This window comes from Amia ocellicauda, unplaced genomic scaffold, assembly GCF_036373705.1.
Source record: "Amia ocellicauda isolate fAmiCal2 unplaced genomic scaffold, fAmiCal2.hap1 HAP1_SCAFFOLD_35, whole genome shotgun sequence".
Lineage (NCBI taxonomy): Eukaryota > Metazoa > Chordata > Actinopteri > Amiiformes > Amiidae > Amia > Amia ocellicauda.
The window spans coordinates 347,461-364,748 of NW_027102920.1; the positions used below are offsets into that span (position 1 = coordinate 347,461).

A 17,288-nucleotide genomic window follows, 5' to 3' on the forward strand; every position below is an offset into this window, starting at 1 on the left:
GTACCCCCTGGTCCTGCCATTGATGATATATAGACCCAGGCTTTTACATAGGCGCACTACCTGCTTCCTGCTCTTGTTTACCACGCTGTCGTGGCTGTGTCAGTGTGGAGGTGTGTGTGTGGCACAGCGGGGAGTCTCCGAACAGGTGTGTGTTCCCCTCTGTATTGATGTAGTCCATCTCTCTGCCAGTCCTGGCATTGAGATCGCCACACAGCAGTACAGAGCCCAGGGTCTGGAAGTGGCAGATTTCGTTTTGAAGCTCATGAAAGCCTTCCTCATTATAGTAGGGGGAGTCTGCGGGTGGCATATAAATTGCACATAGGTATATATCTGTGTTATTTTGTAGGGTGTCTTTTCTGATTTTCATCCACAGGTGTGTGTCTCCTCTCTGTACTGGGCATAGGGCTGCTCGGAGCTCCTCCCTGTACCACACGATAATCCCCCACGAGGCCCTGCCACACCTGACTTTGGGTTTTTTATAGGAGGGCACAATCAGCTCCCTGTATCCATTGTATCCATCCAGTGTATAGACATATCTGCACAGCACCAAGTCTCTACAAGAATGAAAACATCTGAACTATTTACAGTGTTGATCAGTTCAGGGCCTGTGCTCTTCATTCCAAAAGTTGAGGAGCGTAAACCCTGCATATTCCAACTGCTTATTTTAAAGGACATGTTAATATATTTTATTATACTTGTCTCTTCTACATAAGAAAGTTTAATTTGTGGTCTACAACTGATATTATATTACTATTAATAATTATATATGGATATACATAATAATCACTCAAAGATTTTATCTTTGCATCAAAATATCAGAATAATTAAATCACATTTTTTCTTACTCTCCATCTCCACAACCATATATATGTGTGTTGAGGCTCAGTTAACTCAGCAGTGTGGTACAGATGACACTGAGGAGTTGCCTTATCTGGGCCAGCTGGGCAGCATCGGGCCTCCAGGCTCTGGAAGCCGCTGCTGCGTGGCTGTGTGGCTGTGCTGGTCCCCGGCTGTCCGCTCTGCTGTGCTGGACGGGCCCTCTGGGGATGGGGGGGTGGGGGGTGGGGAATGGGGCCGCGGGGTCTCAGGGGCTGGGGCTGGGGTGGAGCCGGTGGCTGGGGATGTGGCCGGGGGCTGGGGGGTTTGCTCCTGGTCTCGAGGTGGGGGTGTGTGGGGTTTCGGCCCAGGGTTGTGTCCTTGAGGACCTTTGAGATGATCCTCACACCCGTCTTGTTGAGGTGGACGTGGTCATACAGGTGATGTGGCTGGATGTCTCAGTGGTGTGCCAGGTGGACGTTGGGGAGGAGGGCACATCTTCGGGACACTTCTGCGTTGATGGCCTGGATGATGTGCAGGGGCACGTCTGTGCGGGGCAGCAGTGTGGAGATGGAAATTTTGGCAGTTGGGAATTCCTCTGTGGCTTTCGTTGCTACCTGTCTCAGGGCTGAGGCCACATCGCCCCTGCGGGCACTCAGGTCGTTAGTGCCGGTGTGGATGAGGATGTGTTTGACTTGGCAAAGCCTCCTCTTGGAGAGCAGCTCCAGGGCTCTCTGTGCTGTGGAGCACCAAAGCTTTTTCACTTTTCGCCCAGGGAAGAGGCGCCTCTCAACCAGGAACTTCCCATTGGATTCGCTCAGAATGACCACCTCTGCGTTGACCTGCCACTCCGGGTTTGCGTCGGGAGTGGTGGGGGCAGCGGGTGTGTTTTGGGGGAGTGGCGTTTCAGGGGGTTGTGTATTAGTGGCAGGTCTGGTGATAGTGGGTGTGTCAGGAGTGGTGGGGAGTGTGGGTGGATCAGTGGGTGCGTCAGGGGTTGGAGGTGTTGTGGGGTCAGTGCAGTCTCTGTGCTCCAGTGATGTGTAGCTCCTCTCTTAGCTCCTCCAGCTGGCTCTGCAGGCTCCTTAGCTGGCTGTGCTGGGGTGTCCTGGTCAGCTCCTCCCTCGCTCTGCGCAGCTCCGTCCTCAGGGTTTGGCTCTGCTCCTCCAGGTCTCTCACTGCTGCTCTCAGCTCATGGATCTCAGCCTTGTGCTGCATCTTTAGTCTGTGCATCTCATCCCGGAGCTGATCGCACAAGGAGGTCTGGGCCAGGGTGCTCAAGGTCTGCTCCCTGAACTCCGCAAACTCCAGCTCCAGCACTGATAGGCATTCCTTTAGTGTTTTAATGTTGCTGGAGAGTTTTGGGGAGACAGGGGGGCAGTCTGTGGGAGATGGGGCACTGTCTGGCTCCGTGTGGCTGGGGGCAGACTGCAGGGTGGCCGGCTCTGGCTCTTGTTTCTCTACCTCAGTCTGCTGCTTTGAGGTGTGGAAGCCGAGAGCTAATTGGTCCAGGCTGCTCTCGCTGCCCTGCACCATGATGGTCCCGTTGTGGTATACATTAAAAGTGAGCATCACACTGTCTGTGTCTTTCTCTACCAGCACTGAGATCTGCCTGCCTCTGCTAATGCCCCTCTTGTTGTTATTGGGGTATGTCTGGCACAGGGTTTTGTGAAAGGCGGTGTAGAACAGTAGATTGTTCTTGACCCTGTTTTCTCCTTTACCGGTGTAGTCTAGGATGAGGGTCTCAGGAGATGCTCTCATCACAGCTTGTTTGTAGTCCTTCTTAGCCTGTGCAGAGCGAATGTCTTCAGGGTATCGGATTTCAAAAGGCAGCTCTGCAGTCAGACTGCTGTTCGATAGATTTCTATCAGTCTCAGTGGCAGTTGGGCTCTCTCCTACTGTCACTCTATTCAAATCGGAGCTCTGCATTTTCATTGGCTGAGTCAACTACTGAGAATGCTTATTTATTTTATTAATACATATTTTTTTGTTTAATTATTTGTCTCTTACCTCCAATTCTTGTCTTCAGCTTTTCTTTTCTGACTTTTCTTCCTGAACTGTCTCTCTGCTTTCTTCTTTTTGTGTTTCTCTTAAAATTATTATTTTTTGAATACTTTTTCTTCTGAATTTCTATTCCATGTCTTCTGTGTATGTTTATAGTGCTATATATTCATTTGTAAATCACAAATTAAATCCGCTTATGTATAAAAACAAATGTTTTTTAGGAGCTCATATTCCTCTCTCTCTCTCTCTCTCTCTCAATTCATTTCATTTGTATTGTCAAAGCAATTGGACATACATAAACATACATACATATACACTCACCTAAAGGATTATTAGGAACACCTGTTCAATTTCTCATTAATGCAATTATCTAATCAACCAATCACATGGCAGTTGCTTCAATGCATTTAGGGGTGTGGTCCTGGTCAAGACAATCTCCTGAACTCCAAACTGAATGTCTGAATGGGAATGAAAGGTGATTTAAGCAATTTTGAGCGTGGCATGGTTGTTGGTGCCAGACGGGCCGGTCTGAGTATTTCACAATCTGCTCAGTTACTGGGATTTTCACGCACAACCATTTCTAGGGTTTACAAAGAATGGTGTGAAAAGGGAAAAACATCCAGTATGCGGCAGTCCTGTGGGCGAAAATGCCTTGTTGATGCTAGAGGTCAGAGGAGAATGGGCCGACTGATTCAAGCTGATAGAAGAGCAACTTTGACTGAAATAACCACTCGCTACAACCGAGGTATGCAGCAAAGCATTTGTGAAGCCACAACACGTACAACCTTGAGGCGGATGGGCTACAACAGCAGAAGACCCCACCGGGTACCACTCATCTCCACTACAAATAGGAAAAAGAGGTGAGACATTCAGATGGTAGAGTCAGAATTTGGCGTAAACAGAATGAGAACATGGATCCATCATGTCTTGTTACCACTGTGCAGGCTGGTGGTGGTGGTGTAATGGTGTGGGGGATGTCTTCTTGGCACACTTTAGGCCCCTTAGTGCCAATTGGGCATCGTTTAAATGCTACGGCCTACCTGAGCATTGTTTCTGACCATGTCCATCCCTTTTTGACCACCATGTACCCATCCTCTGATGGCTACTTCCAGCAGGATAATGCACCATGTCACAAAGGTCGAATCATTTCAAATTGGTTTCTTGAACATGACAATGAGTTCACTGTACTAAACTGGCCCCCACAGTCACCAGATCTCAACCCAATAGAGCATCTTTGGGATGTGGTGGAACGGGAGCTTCGTGCCCTGGATGTGCATCCCACAAATCTCCATCAACTGCAAGATGCTATCCTATCAATATGGGCCAACATTTCTAAAGAATGCTTTCAGCACCTTGTTGAATCAATGCCATGTAGAATTAAAGCAGTTCTGAAGGCGAAAGAGGGTCAAACACAGTATTAGTATGGTGTTCCTAATAATCCTTTAGGTGAGTTCATCGTAGCTCTTAATACTCTCTTTCTGTCTGGAGGAGATATAATTGAAGTATTGTACACGTACCCGGCTACTTTCAACACCCATTGCTGCACTGATATTTTTCCCTCCATTTTTCTTTATCCATTTTTTTTTTGCTGGAAGTTCCGTCAATACCCGTCAGCCTTTAAGAGACATCATGCAGCCAGGCCTCTTGGCTTGCGGCCACACCGTCCTGAACGCGCCCAATCTCATCAGATCTCGGAAGCTAAACGGGGCAAGGGTTCGTCAGTACTTGGATGGGTGACCTCCTGGAGATATCAGGTGCTGCAAGTTATTTCGTCTGCTGGGTAACTTTATCGTAGCTCTAAATACTCTCTTTCTGTCTGGAGGAGATATAATTGAAGAATTGTACACATACCCGGCTACTTTCAACACCCTTTGCTGCACTGATATTTTTCCCTCCATTTTTCTTTTTTCTTTTTTATTTTGCTGGAAGTTCCGTCAATAACCTCCAGCCTTTAAGAGACATCATGCAGCCAGGCCTCTTGGCTTGAGGCCACACTGGCCTGAACGCGTCCGATCTCGTCAGATCTCGGAAGCTAAACGGGGCAGGGCCTGGTCAGTACTTTGATGGGAGACCTCCTGGAAATACCAGGTGCTGCTAGCTTTTTCGTCTCCTGGGTAACTTCATCGTAGCTCTTAATACTCTCTTTCAGTCTGCAGGAGATATAATTGAAGAATTGTACATGTACCCGGCTACTTTCAACACCCTTTGCTGCACTGATATTTTTCCATCCATTTTTCTTTTTTTTTTTTTTGCTGGAAGTTCCGTCAATACCCGCCAACCTTTAAGAGACATCATGCAGCCAGGCCTCTCGGCTTGCGGACACAAAGTCCTGAACGCGCCCGATCTCGTCAGATCTCGGAAACTAAACGGGGCAGGGCCTGGTCAGTACTTCGATGGGAGATCTCCTGGAAATACCAGGTGCTGCCAGCTTTTTACGTCTCCTGGGGAACTTCATCGTAGCTCTTAATACTCTCTTTCTGTCTGGAGAAGACATAATTGAAGAATTGTACACGTACCCGGCTACTTTCAACACCCTTTCCTGCACTGATATTTTTCCCTCCATTTTTCTATTTTTTTTTTTTTTTTTTTGCTGGAAATTCCGTCAATACCCGCCAGCCTTTAAGAGACATCATGCAGCCAGGCATCTCGGCTTGCGGCCACACCATCCTGAACGCGCCCGATCTCGTCAGATCTCGGAAGCTAAACGGGGCAGGACCTGGTCAGTACATGAATGTGAGACCTCCTGGAAATACCTGGTGCTGCAAGCTTTTACGTCTCCTGGGTAACTTTATCGTAGCTCTTAATACTCTCTATCTGTCTGGAGGAGATATAATTGAAGTATTGTACACGTACCCAGCTACTGTCAACACCATTTGCTGCACTGATATTTTTCCATCCATTTTTCTTTTTTTTTTTTTTTTTTGCTGGAAGTTCTGTCAATACCCGCCAACCTTTAAGAGACATCATGCAGCCAGGCCTTTCGGCTTGTGGCCACACCGTCCTGAATGCGCCCGATCTCGTCAGATCTCGGAAGCTAAACGGGGCAGGGCCTGGTCAGTACTTGGATGGGAGACCTCCTAGAAATACCAGGTGCTGCAAGCTTTTACGTCTCCTGGGTAACTTTATCGTAGCTCTCAATACTCTCTCTCTGTCTGGAGGAGATATATTTGAAGAATTGTACACGTACCCGGCTACTTTCAACACCCTTTCCTGCACTGATATTTTTCCATCCATTTTTCTTTTTTTTTTTTTTTTTTGCTGGAAATTCCGTCAATACACGCCAGCCTTTAAGAGACATCATGCAGCCAGACATCTCGGCTTGCGGCCACACCGTCCTGAACGCGCCCGATCTCGTCAGATCTCGGAAGCTAAATGGGGCAGGACCTGGTCAGTACTTGAATGTGAGACCTCCTGGAAATACCTGGTGCTGCAAGCTTTTACGTCTCCTGGGTAACTTTATCGTAGCTCTTAATACTCTCTATCTGTCTGGAGGAGATATAATTGAAGAATTGTACACGTACCCGGCTACCTTCAACACGCTTTGCTGCACTGATATTTTTCCCTCCATTTTTCTTTTTTCTTTTGTTTCTTGCTGGAAGTTCCATCAATACCCTCCAGCCTTTAAGAGACATCATGCAGCCAGGCCTCTTGGCTTGAGGCCACACCGTCCTGAAGACGCAAGATCTCGTCAGATCTCGGAAGAAAAACTGGGCAGGGCCTGGTCAGTAATTGGATGGTTGACCTCCTGGAAATACCAGGTGCTGAAAGCTTTTTACATCTCCTGGGTAACTTCAGCGTAGCTCTTAATACTCTCATTCAGTCTGGAGGAGATATAATTGAAGAATTGTACATGTACCCGGCTACTTTCAACACCCTGTCCTGCACTGATATTTTTCCCTCCATTTTACTATTTATTTATTTTTTATTTTTTGCTGGAAGTTCCGTCAATACCCGCCAGCCTTTAAGAGACATCATGCAGCCAGGCCTCTTGGCTTGCGGCCACACCGTCCTGAACACGCCCGATCTCATCAGATCTCGGAAGCTAAGCGGGGCAGGGCCTGGTCAGTACTTGGATGGGTGACCTCCTGGAAATACCAGGTGCTGCAAGCTTTTTACGTCTCCTGGGTAACTTCATCATAGCTCTTAATACTCTCTTTCAGTCTGTAGGAGATATTATTGAAGAATTGTACACGTACCCGGCTACTTTCAAAACCCTTTGCTGCACTGATATTTTTCCCTCCATTTTTCTTTTTTCTTTTTTTTTTTGCTGGAAGTTCCGTCAATACCCGCCAGCCTTAAAGAGACATCATGCAGCCGGGCCTCTCGGCTTTCGGCCACACCGTCCTGAATGCGCATGATATCGTCAGATCTCGGAAGCTAAACGGGGCAGGACCTGGTCAGTACTTGAATGTGAGACCTCCTGGAAATACCAGGTGCTGCAAGCTTTTACGTCTCCTGGGTAACTTTATCGTAGCTCTTAATACTCTCTCTCAGTCTGCAGGAGATATAATTGAAGAATTGTACACGTACCCGGCTACTTTCAACACCCTTTCCTGCACTGATATTTTTCCCTCCATTTTTCTATTTTTTTTTTTTTTTTCTTTTGCTGGAAGTTCCGTCAATACCCGCCAACCTTTAAGAGACATCATGCAGCCAGGCCTTTCGGCTTGTGGCCACACCGTCCTGAATGCGCCCGATCTCGTCAGATCTCGGAAGCTGATCGGGGCAGGGTCTGGTCAGTACTTGGATGGGAGACCTCCTAGAAATACCAGTGCTGCAAGCTTTTTACGTCTCCTGGGTAACTTCATCGTAGCTCTTAATACTCTCTTTCTGTCTCCAGGAGATATAATTGAAGAATTGTACACGTACCCGGCTACTTTCAACACCCTTTGCTGCACTGGTATATTTCCCTGTATTTTTCTTTTTTTTTTTGCTGGCAGTTCCGTCAATACCCGCCAGCCTTTAAGAGACATCATGTAGCCAGGCATCTCGGCTTGCGGCCACACCATCCTGAACGCGCCCGATCTCGTCAGATCTCGGAAGCTAAACGGGGCAGGACCTGGTCAGTACATGAATGTGAGACCTCCTGGAAATACCTAGTGCTGCAAGCTTTTACGTCTCCTGGGTAACTTTATCGTAGCTCTTAATACTCTCTCTCTGTCTGGTGGAGATATAATTGAAGTATTGTACACGTATCCAGCTACTGTCAACACCCTTTGCTGCACTGATATTTTTCCATCCATTTTTCTTTTTTATTTTTTTATTTTTATTTTTTGCTGGAAGTTCCGTCAATACCCGCCAACCTTTAAGAGACATCATGCAGCCAGGCCTTTCGGCTTGTGGCCACACCGTGCTGAACGCGCCCGATCTCGTCAGATCTCGGAAGCTAAACGGGGCAGGGCCTGGTCAGTACTTGGATGGGAGACCTCCTAGAAATACCAGGTGCTGCAAGCTTTTTACGTCTCCTGGGTAACTTCATCGTAGCTCTTAATACTCTCTTTCTGTCTCCAGGAGATATAATTGAAGAATTGTACACGTACCCGGCTACTTTCAACACCCTTTCCTGCACTGATATTTTTCCCTCCATTTTTCTATTTTTTTTTTTTTTTTTTTTGCTGGAAGTTCCGTCAATACCCGCCAACCTTTAAGAGACATCATGCAGCCAGGCCTTTCGGCTTGTGGCCACACCGTCCTGAATGCGCCCGATCGCGTAAGATCTCGGAAGCTGAACGGGGCAGGGTCTGGTCAGTACTTGGATGGGAGACCTCCTAGAAATACCAGGTGCTGCAAGCTTTTTACGTCTCCTGGGTAACTTCATCGTAGCTCTTAATACTCTCTTTCTGTCTCCAGGAGATATAATTGAAGAATTGTACACGTACCCGGCTACTTTCAACACCCTTTGCTGCACTGGTATATTTCCCTCTATTTTTCTTTTTTTTTTTTGCTGGAAGTTCCGTCAATACCCGCCAGCCTTTAAGAGACATCATGCAGCCAGGCATCTCGGCTTGCGGCCACACCATCCTGAACGCTCCCGATCTCGTCAGATCTCGGAAGCTAAACGGGGCAGGACCTGGTCAGTACATGAATGTGAGACCTCCTGGAAATACCTAGTGCTGCAAGCTTTTACGTGTCCTGGGTAACTTTATCGTAGCTCTTAATACTCTCTCTCTGTCTGGAGGAGATATAATTGAAGTATTGTACACGTATCCAGCTACTGTCAACACCCTTTGCTGCACTGATATTTTTCCATCCATTTTTCTTTTTTCTTTTTTTCTTTTTCTTTTTTGCTGGAAGTTCCGTCAATACCCGCCAACCTTTAAGAGACATCATGCAGCCAGGCCTTTCGGCTTGTGGCCACACCGTCCTGAATGCGCCCGATCTCGTCAGATCTCGGAAGCTAAACGGGGCAGGGCCTGGTCAGTACTTGGACGGTAGACCTCCTTTAAATACCAGGTGCTGTAAGCTTTTACGTGTCCTGGGTAACTTTATCGTAGCTCTTAATTCTCTCTTTCTGTCTGCAGGAGATTTAATTGAAGAATTGTACACGTACCCAGCTACTGTCAACACCCTTTGCTGCACTGATATTTTTCCATCCATTTTTCTTTTTTTTTTTTTTGCTGGAAGTTCCGTCAATACCCGCCAACCTTTAAGAGACATCATGCAGCCAGGCCTTTCGGCTTGTGGACACACCGTCCTGAATGCGCCCGATCTCGTCAGATCTCGGAAGCTAAACGGGGCAGGGCCTGGTCAGTACTTGGATGGGAGACGTCCTAGAAATACCAGGTGCTGCAAGCTTTTTACGTCTCCTGGGTGACTTCATCGTAGCTCTTAATACTCTCTTTCTGTCTCCAGGAGATATAATTGAAGAATTGTACACGTACCCGGCTACTTTCAACACCCTTTGCTGCACTGGTATATTTCCCTCTATTTTTCTTTTTTTTTTTTGCTGGAAGTTCCGTCAATACCCGCCAGCCTTTAAAAGACATCATGCAGCCAGGCATCTCGGCTTGCGGTCACACCATCCTGAACGCGCCCGATCTCGTCAGATCTCGGAAGCTAAACGGGGCAGGACCTGGTCAGTACATGAATGTGAGACCTCCTGGAAATACCTAGTGCTGCAAGCTTTTACGTCTCCTGGGTAACTTTATCGTAGCTCTTAATACTCTCTCTCTGTCTGGAGGAGATTTAATTGAAGAATTGTACACCTACTAGGCTACTTTCAACACCCTTTGCTGCACTGATATTTTTCCCTCCATTTTTCTTTTTATTTTATTTTTTTGCTGGAAGTTCCGTCAATATCCGCCAGCCTTTAAGAGACATCATGCAGCCAGGCTTCTTGGCTTGTAGTCACACCGTCCTGAATGCGCCCGATCATATCAGATTTCGGAAGCTAAACGGGGCAGGGCCTGGTCAGTACATGGATGTGTGACCTCCTGGAAATACCAGGTGCTGCAAGCTTTTTACGTCTCCTGGGTAACTTCATCGTAGCTCTTAATACTCTCTTTCTGTCTCCAGGAGATATAATTGAAGAATTGTACACGTACCCGGCTACTTTCAACACCCTTTGCTGCACTGGTATATTTCCCTCTATTTTTCTTTTTTTTTTTTGCTGGCAGTTCCGTCAATACCCGCCAGCCTTTAAGAGACATCATGCAGCCAGGCATCTCGGCTTGCGGCCACACCATCCTGAACGTGCCCGATCTCGTCAGATCTCGGAAGCTAAACGGGGCAGGACCTGGTCAGTACATGAATGTGAGACCTCCTGGAAGTACCTGGTGCTGCTAGCTTTTACGTCTCCTGGGTAACTTTATCGTAGCTCTTAATACTCTCTATCTGTCTGGAGGAGATATAATTGAAGTATTGTACACGTACCCAGCTACTGTCAACACCCTTTGCTGCACTGATATTTTTCCATCCATTTTTCTTTTTTTTTTTTTTTTTTGCTGGAAGTTCCGTCAATACCCGCCAACCTTTAAGAGACATCATGCAGCCAGGCCTTTCGGCTTGTGGCCACACCGTCCTGAATGCGCCCGATCTCGTCAGATCTCGGAAGCTAAACGGGGCAGGGCCTGGTCAGTACTTGGATGGGAGACCTCCTAGAAATACCAGGTGCTGCAAGCTGTTTACGTCTCCTGGGTAACTTCATCGTAGCTCTTAATACTCTCTTTCTGTCTGCAGGAGATATAATTGAAGAATTGTACACGTACCCAGCTACTTTCAACACCCTTTCCTGCACAGATATTTTTCCCTCCATTTTTCTATTTTTTTTTTTTTTTTTTTTGCTGGAAATTCCGTCAATACCCGCCAACCTTTAAGAGTCATCATTCAGCCAGGTCTCTCGGCTTGCGGCCACACCGTCCTGAATGCGCCCAATCTCGTCAGATTTCGGAAGCTAAACGGGGCAGGGCCTGGTCAGTACTTGGATGGGAGACCTCCTAGAAATACCAGGTGCTGCAAGCCTTTTACGTCTCCTGGGTAACTTCATCGTAGCTCTTAATACTCTCTTTCTGTCTCCAGGAGATATAATTGAAGAATTGTACACGTACTAGGCTACTTTCAACACCCTTTGCTGCACTGATATTTTTCCCTCCATTTTTCTTTTTATTTTATTTTTTTGCTGGAAGTTCCGTCAATATCCGCCAGCCTTTAAGAGACATCATGCAGCCAGGCCTCTTGGCTTGTAGTCACACCGTCCTGAATGCGCCCGATCATATCAGATTTCGGAAGCTAAACGGGGCAGGGCCTGGTCAGTACATGGATGTGTGACCTCCTGGAAATACCAGGTGCTGCAAGCTTTTTACGTCTCCTGGGTAACTGCATCGTAGCTCTTAATTCTCTCTTTCTGTCTGGAGGAGATATAATTGAAGAATTGTACACGTACCCGGCTACTTTCAACACCCTTTGCTGCACTGATATTTTTCCCTCTATTTTTCTTTTTTTTTTTTTGCTGGAAATTCCGTCAATACCCGCCATCCTTTAAGAGACATCATGCAGCCAGGCATCTCGGCTTGCGGCCACACCATACTGAACGCGCCCGATCTCGTCAGATCTCGGAAGCTAAACGGGGCAGGACCTGGTTAGTACATGAATGTGAGACCGACTGGAAATACCTAGTGCTGCAAGCTTTTACGTCTCCTGGGTAACTTTATCGTAGCTCTTAATACTCTCTATCTGTCTGGAGGAGATATAATTGAAGAATTGTACATGTACCCGGCTACTTTCAACACCCTTTGCTGCACTGATATTTTTCCCTCCCTTTTTCTATTTTTTTTTTTTTTTTTTGCTGGAAGTTCCGTCAATACCCGCCAGCCTTTAAGAGACATCATGCAGCCAGGCCTCTTGGCTTGCGGCCACACCGTCCTGAACGCGCCTGATCTCATCAGATCTCGGAAGCTAAATGGGGCAGGGCCTAGACAGTACTTGGATGGGTGACCTCCTGGAAATACCAGGTGCTGCAAGCTTTTTACGTCCCCTGGGTAACTTCATCGTAGCTCTTAATACTCTCTTTCAGTCTGGAGGAGATATAATTAAAGAATTGTACACGTACCCGGCTACTTTCAACACACTTTGCTGCACTGATATGTTTCCCACCATTTTTCTTTTTTCTTTTTTTTTTTTGCTGGAAGTTCTGTCAATACCCGCCAACCTTTAAGAGACATCATGCAGCCAGGCGTCTCGGCTTGTGGCCACACCGTCCTGAATGCGCCCGATCTCGTCAGATCTCGGAAGCTAAACGGGGCAGGGCCTGGTCAGTACTTGGATGGGTGACCTCCTGGAAATACCAGGTGCTGCAAGCTTTTTACTTCTCCTGGGTAACTTTATCGTAGCTCTTAATACTCTCTTTCTGTCTGGAGGAGATATAATTGAAGAATTGTACACGTACCCGGCTACTTTCAACACCCTTTCCTGCACTGATATTTTTCCCTCCATTTTTCTATTTTTTTTTTTTTTTTTATGCTGGAAATTCCGTCAATACCCGCCAGCCTTTAAGAGACATCATGCAGCCAGGCGTCTCGGCTTGTGGCCACACCGTCCTGAACGCGCCCGATCTCGTCAGATCTCAGAAACTAAACGAGGCAGGACCTGGTCAGTACTTGGATGGGAGACCTCCTGGAAGTACCAGGTGCTGCAAGCTTTTTACGTCACCTGGGGAACTTCGTCGTAGCTTTTAATACTCTCTTTCTGTCTGGAGGAGATTTAATTGAAGAATTGTACACGTACCCGGCTACTTTCAACACCCTTTACTGCACAGATATTTTTCCCTCCATTTTTTTTTTTTCTTTTTTTTTTTTGCTGGAAGTTCCGTCAATACCCTCCAGCCTTTAAGAGACATCATGCAGCCAGGCTGCTTGGCTTGCGGCCACACCGTCCTGAACGCGGTCGATCTCATCAGATCTCGGAAGCTAAACGGTGCAGGGCCTCGTCAGTACTTGGATGGGTGACCTCCTGGAAATACCAGGTGCTGCAAGCTTTTTCGTCTCCTGGGTAACTTCATCGTAGCTTTTAATACTCTATTTCTGTCTGGAGGAGATATAATTAAAGAATTGTACACGTACCCGGCTACTTTCAACACCCTTTGCTGCACTGATATTTTTCCCGCCATTTTTCTTTTTCTTTTTTATTTTTTCTGGAAGTTCCATCAATATCCGCCAGCCTTTAAGAGACATCATGCAACCAGGCATCTCGGCTTGCGGACACACAGACCTGAACGCGCCCGATCTCATCAGATCTCGGAAACGAAACGGGGCAGGACCTGGTCAGTACTTGAATGTGAGACCTCCTAGAAAAACCTGGTGCTACAAGCTTTTACGTCTCCTGGGTAACTTCATCGTAGCTCTTTATACTCTCTTTCTGTCTGGAGGAGATATAATTGAAGTATTGTACACGTACCCGGCTACTTTTAACACCCTTTGCTGCACTGATATTTTTCCCTCCATTTTTCTTTTTTCATTTTTTTTTGCTGGAAGTTCTGTCAATATCCTCCAGCCATTTAGAGACATCATGCAGCCAGGCCTCTTGGCTTGCGGCCACACCGTCCTGAACGCGCCCGATCTCGTCAGACCTTGGAAACTAAACAGGCCAGGGCCTGGTTAGTACTTGGATGGGTGACCTCCTGGAAATACCAGGTGATGCAAGCTTTTTACGTATCCTGTGTAACTACATCGTAGCTCTTAATACTCTCTTTCAGTCTGGAGGAGATATAATTGAAGAATTGTACACGTACCCAGCTACTTTCAACACCCTTTGCTGCACTGATATTTTTCCCTCCGTTTTTCTTTTTTTTTTTTTTTTGCTGGAAGTTCCATCAATACCCTCCAGCCTTTAAGAGACATCATACAGCCAGGCCTCTTGGCTTGCAACCACACCGTCCTGAACGTGCCCCATCTCGTCAGATCTCGGAAGCTAAACGGGGCAGGGCCTGGTCATTACTTGAATGTGGGACCTCCTGGAAATACCTGGTTCTGCAAGCTTTTTACGTCTCCTGGGTAACTATATCGTAGCTCTTAATACTCTCTTTCTGTCTGGAGGAGATATAATTGAAGTATTGTACACGTACCTGGCTACTTTCAACATCCTTTGCTGCACTGATATTTTTCCCTCCGTTTTTCTTTTTTTTTTTTTTTGCTGGAAGTTCCGTCAATACCCGCCAACCATTAAGAGACATCATGCAACCAGGCCTCTCGGCTTGTGTCCACACCGTCCTGAACGCGCTCGATCTCGTCAGATCGCGTAAGCTGAACGGGGCAGGTCCTGGTCAGTACTTGGATGGGTGACCTCCTGGAAATACCAGGTGCTGCAAGCTTTATACGTCTCTTGGGTAACTTCATCGTAGCACGTAATACTCTCTTTCTGTCTGTAGGAGATATAATTGAAGTATTGTACACGTACCCGGCTACTTTTAACACCCTTTGCTGCACTGATATTTTTCCCTCCATTTTTCTTTTTTCATTTTTTTTTGCTGGAAGTTCTGTCAATATCCTCCAGCCATTTAGAGACATCATGCAGCCAGGCCTCTTGGCTTGCGGCCACACCGTCCTGAACGCGCCCGATCTCGTCAGACCTTGGAAACTAAACGGGCCAGGGCCTGGTTAGTACTTGGATGGGTGACCTCCTGGAAATACCAGGTGCTGCAAGCTTTTTCGTCTCCTGGGTAACTTCATCGTTGCTTTTAATACTCTATTTCTTTCTGGAGGAGATATAATTGAAGAATTGTACACGTACCCGGCTACTTTCAACACCCTTTGCTGCACTGATATTTTTCCCGCCATTTTTCTTTTTATTTTTTATTTTTTCTGGAAGTTCCATCAATATCCGCCAGCCTTTAAGAGACATCATGCAACCAGGCATCTCGGCTTGCGGACACACAGACCTGAACGCGCCCGATCTCGTCAGATCTCGGAAACGAAACGGGGCAGGACCTGGTCAGTACTTGGATGGGAGATCTCCTGGAAATACCAGGTGCTGCCAGCTTTTTACGTCTGCTGGGTAACTTTATCGTAGCTCTTAATACTCTCTTTCAGTCTGGAGGAGATATAATTGAAATATTGTACACGTACCCGGTTACTTTCAACACCCTTTGCTGCACTGATATTTTTCCCTCCATTTTTCTTTTTTCTTCATTATTTTGCTGGAAGTTCCGTCAATATCCTCCAGCCTTTAAGAGACATCATGTAGCCAGGCCTCTTGGCATGCGGACACATTGTCCTGAATGCGCCCGATCTCATCAGATCTCGGAAGCTAAACGGGGCAGGACCTGGTCAGTACTTGAATGTGAGACCTCCTAGAAAAACCTGGTGCTGCAAGCTTTTTACGTCTCCTGGGTAACTATATCGTAGCTCTTAATACTCTCTTTCTGTCTGGAGGAGATATAATTGAAGTATTGTACACGTACCTGGCTACTTTCAACATCCTTTGCTGCACTGATATTTTTCCCTCCGTTTTTCTTTTTTTTTTTTTTTGCTGGAAGTTCCGTCAATACCCGCCAACCATTAAGAGACATCATGCAGCCAGGCCTCTCGGCTTGTGTCCACACCGTCCTGAACGCGCTCGATCTCGTCAGATCGCGTAAGCTGAACGGGGCAGGTCCTGGTCAGTACTTGGATGGGTGACCTCCTGGAAATACCAGGTGCTGCAAGCTTTATACGTCTCTTGGGTAACTTCATCGTAGCTCGTAATACTCTCTTTCAGTCTGGAGGAGATATAATTGAAGTATTGTACACTTTGTCTTAGGGACAGTCTGGCTAGCAGTGACTGAGTGGTTGACAGACGACAAGCATCGGAATGTACGTGCTCTGTGATGTCATAGCAGTCAGCTGAGAGAGGCTCGTGATGTCATCGCTGAGCTGTCTGTCTGTCTGTCTGTCTGTCTCTCTCTCTCTCTTTCTCTCTCTCTCTCTCTCTCTCTCTTCCTCTCAATTCAATTCATTTGTATTGTCAAAGCAATTGGACATACATACATACATATATATATATATATATATATATATATATATATACATACATATATACATCTATACATGCTAGAAAGTCATTACAATGTTATCTTAAAGGCTAACTAAGCAGAACATATATCATTATAGAACAGAGTTCATAGGTCAACACATGGTTTTAGGGAACAGGCACGTAGGTCATACCATTTGACAATGTCTCCAAGGTTCTCATCGTAAATAACAAACAGAAATCAAACTATCTTCTGGGCTGACCTTCTAGCTTGACCGTATCTTTCTTAAGTATACAAGAGAGAAAAACAGGTGTAAGAAAATAATTTCTAATTTTCCTTCTACACATATATACATACATACATACATATGTAGCGTTATGTTGGGTGTATTTTGATAAGAGCATTTGGGCTCTGAGCTGAAGCACTGATCTAAAGAAGACCTCTCCCCCCCCAAAGTTATCAGATTTCCTTAGCTCATCAGCTTGGAACTGGTTTGCATCAAAGTGACAGTTTTGGGGAGGATGGCACCGAGAAGAGGCCAAATAGTTTCGAATTCTGCTATGAGATGTCTGGAGAAAGGGGCCTGTAGGTGATAAAAACTCTTTGAAGTGGATGAGAGCCGAAATCCCGACATAGAGCTACGAACCCAGGCCAACCGACATTTCCAAAAGATGGCATGGATTGACATCAGTCATAAATAAAGCCTCCCTCCAATAGGACACTTGGGGCTGAAACCGAAATCCAATCTCAAGAACTCAGGGACCAATCACCTACTGATCTGACAGACTATAAGGAACAGCGGACAGTCTTTCTCTCTCTCTCTCTCTCACCTGAACCAGAATCTCGCTGCCACAGCTCAACCTGTAGCTCTGTTGCCAGAACCGGAATCAGAAACCAACCAAGTCTTTGCCGGCAACAGAAGAGTTAAACTGGGAGAAGGAGATTGAGCGAATAATTATTTTAAAGGACTTTATTAAATAAATAACTTCACAGACCCACCTGATCAGTGGAGTTTTACAGCTGGACA

General features: G+C 46.4%; 7 non-coding genes and 27 pseudogenes across 7 annotated transcripts; all 34 read left to right on the forward strand.

The window, feature by feature from the left end:
* The first annotated feature begins 4,467 nt into the window (after positions 1–4,467).
* On the forward strand, positions 4,468–4,586 carry LOC136733155 (uncharacterized; annotated as a pseudogene).
* A 215-nt stretch (positions 4,587–4,801) lies between these two features.
* Positions 4,802–4,920, forward strand: LOC136732975 (uncharacterized; annotated as a pseudogene).
* A 211-nt stretch (positions 4,921–5,131) lies between these two features.
* On the forward strand, positions 5,132–5,250 carry LOC136733145 (uncharacterized; annotated as a pseudogene).
* Positions 5,251–5,469: 219 nt separating this feature from the next.
* LOC136732901 (uncharacterized) lies at positions 5,470–5,588 on the forward strand (annotated as a pseudogene).
* Positions 5,589–5,803: 215 nt separating this feature from the next.
* LOC136733072 (5S ribosomal RNA) lies at positions 5,804–5,922 on the forward strand. The gene has a single exon (XR_010810089.1). It is a non-coding gene; the product is annotated as a 5S ribosomal RNA (ribosomal RNA).
* Positions 5,923–6,137: 215 nt separating this feature from the next.
* LOC136732886 (uncharacterized) lies at positions 6,138–6,256 on the forward strand (annotated as a pseudogene).
* A 215-nt stretch (positions 6,257–6,471) lies between these two features.
* LOC136733190 (uncharacterized) lies at positions 6,472–6,590 on the forward strand (annotated as a pseudogene).
* A 221-nt stretch (positions 6,591–6,811) lies between these two features.
* LOC136732691 (5S ribosomal RNA) lies at positions 6,812–6,930 on the forward strand. Its single transcript, XR_010809975.1, has one exon. It is a non-coding gene; the product is annotated as a 5S ribosomal RNA (ribosomal RNA).
* A 216-nt stretch (positions 6,931–7,146) lies between these two features.
* LOC136733171 (uncharacterized) lies at positions 7,147–7,265 on the forward strand (annotated as a pseudogene).
* A 220-nt stretch (positions 7,266–7,485) lies between these two features.
* LOC136733065 (uncharacterized) lies at positions 7,486–7,603 on the forward strand (annotated as a pseudogene).
* A 209-nt stretch (positions 7,604–7,812) lies between these two features.
* Positions 7,813–7,931, forward strand: LOC136732985 (uncharacterized; annotated as a pseudogene).
* Positions 7,932–8,155: 224 nt separating this feature from the next.
* LOC136732762 (5S ribosomal RNA) lies at positions 8,156–8,274 on the forward strand. The gene has a single exon (XR_010810042.1). It is a non-coding gene; the product is annotated as a 5S ribosomal RNA (ribosomal RNA).
* A 220-nt stretch (positions 8,275–8,494) lies between these two features.
* On the forward strand, positions 8,495–8,613 carry LOC136732943 (uncharacterized; annotated as a pseudogene).
* Positions 8,614–8,823: 210 nt separating this feature from the next.
* LOC136733007 (uncharacterized) lies at positions 8,824–8,942 on the forward strand (annotated as a pseudogene).
* A 224-nt stretch (positions 8,943–9,166) lies between these two features.
* Positions 9,167–9,285, forward strand: LOC136732942 (uncharacterized; annotated as a pseudogene).
* A 211-nt stretch (positions 9,286–9,496) lies between these two features.
* LOC136732913 (uncharacterized) lies at positions 9,497–9,615 on the forward strand (annotated as a pseudogene).
* A 210-nt stretch (positions 9,616–9,825) lies between these two features.
* On the forward strand, positions 9,826–9,944 carry LOC136733043 (uncharacterized; annotated as a pseudogene).
* A 215-nt stretch (positions 9,945–10,159) lies between these two features.
* On the forward strand, positions 10,160–10,278 carry LOC136733027 (uncharacterized; annotated as a pseudogene).
* A 210-nt stretch (positions 10,279–10,488) lies between these two features.
* LOC136733058 (uncharacterized) lies at positions 10,489–10,607 on the forward strand (annotated as a pseudogene).
* Positions 10,608–10,822: 215 nt separating this feature from the next.
* Positions 10,823–10,941, forward strand: LOC136733083 (5S ribosomal RNA). Its single transcript, XR_010810090.1, has one exon. It is a non-coding gene; the product is annotated as a 5S ribosomal RNA (ribosomal RNA).
* A 220-nt stretch (positions 10,942–11,161) lies between these two features.
* Positions 11,162–11,280, forward strand: LOC136732835 (uncharacterized; annotated as a pseudogene).
* A 216-nt stretch (positions 11,281–11,496) lies between these two features.
* Positions 11,497–11,615, forward strand: LOC136733028 (uncharacterized; annotated as a pseudogene).
* Positions 11,616–11,826: 211 nt separating this feature from the next.
* Positions 11,827–11,945, forward strand: LOC136733090 (uncharacterized; annotated as a pseudogene).
* A 217-nt stretch (positions 11,946–12,162) lies between these two features.
* On the forward strand, positions 12,163–12,281 carry LOC136732763 (5S ribosomal RNA). Its single transcript, XR_010810043.1, has one exon. It is a non-coding gene; the product is annotated as a 5S ribosomal RNA (ribosomal RNA).
* A 217-nt stretch (positions 12,282–12,498) lies between these two features.
* Positions 12,499–12,617, forward strand: LOC136733170 (5S ribosomal RNA). The gene has a single exon (XR_010810098.1). It is a non-coding gene; the product is annotated as a 5S ribosomal RNA (ribosomal RNA).
* A 219-nt stretch (positions 12,618–12,836) lies between these two features.
* LOC136732971 (uncharacterized) lies at positions 12,837–12,955 on the forward strand (annotated as a pseudogene).
* Positions 12,956–13,172: 217 nt separating this feature from the next.
* LOC136732935 (uncharacterized) lies at positions 13,173–13,291 on the forward strand (annotated as a pseudogene).
* A 548-nt stretch (positions 13,292–13,839) lies between these two features.
* Positions 13,840–13,958, forward strand: LOC136732856 (uncharacterized; annotated as a pseudogene).
* A 214-nt stretch (positions 13,959–14,172) lies between these two features.
* LOC136733189 (uncharacterized) lies at positions 14,173–14,291 on the forward strand (annotated as a pseudogene).
* A 213-nt stretch (positions 14,292–14,504) lies between these two features.
* On the forward strand, positions 14,505–14,623 carry LOC136733091 (uncharacterized; annotated as a pseudogene).
* Positions 14,624–14,838: 215 nt separating this feature from the next.
* Positions 14,839–14,957, forward strand: LOC136732776 (5S ribosomal RNA). Its single transcript, XR_010810056.1, has one exon. It is a non-coding gene; the product is annotated as a 5S ribosomal RNA (ribosomal RNA).
* A 215-nt stretch (positions 14,958–15,172) lies between these two features.
* LOC136733138 (uncharacterized) lies at positions 15,173–15,291 on the forward strand (annotated as a pseudogene).
* A 216-nt stretch (positions 15,292–15,507) lies between these two features.
* On the forward strand, positions 15,508–15,626 carry LOC136733117 (uncharacterized; annotated as a pseudogene).
* Positions 15,627–15,839: 213 nt separating this feature from the next.
* On the forward strand, positions 15,840–15,958 carry LOC136733092 (uncharacterized; annotated as a pseudogene).
* The last annotated feature ends 1,330 nt before the right edge of the window (positions 15,959–17,288 follow it).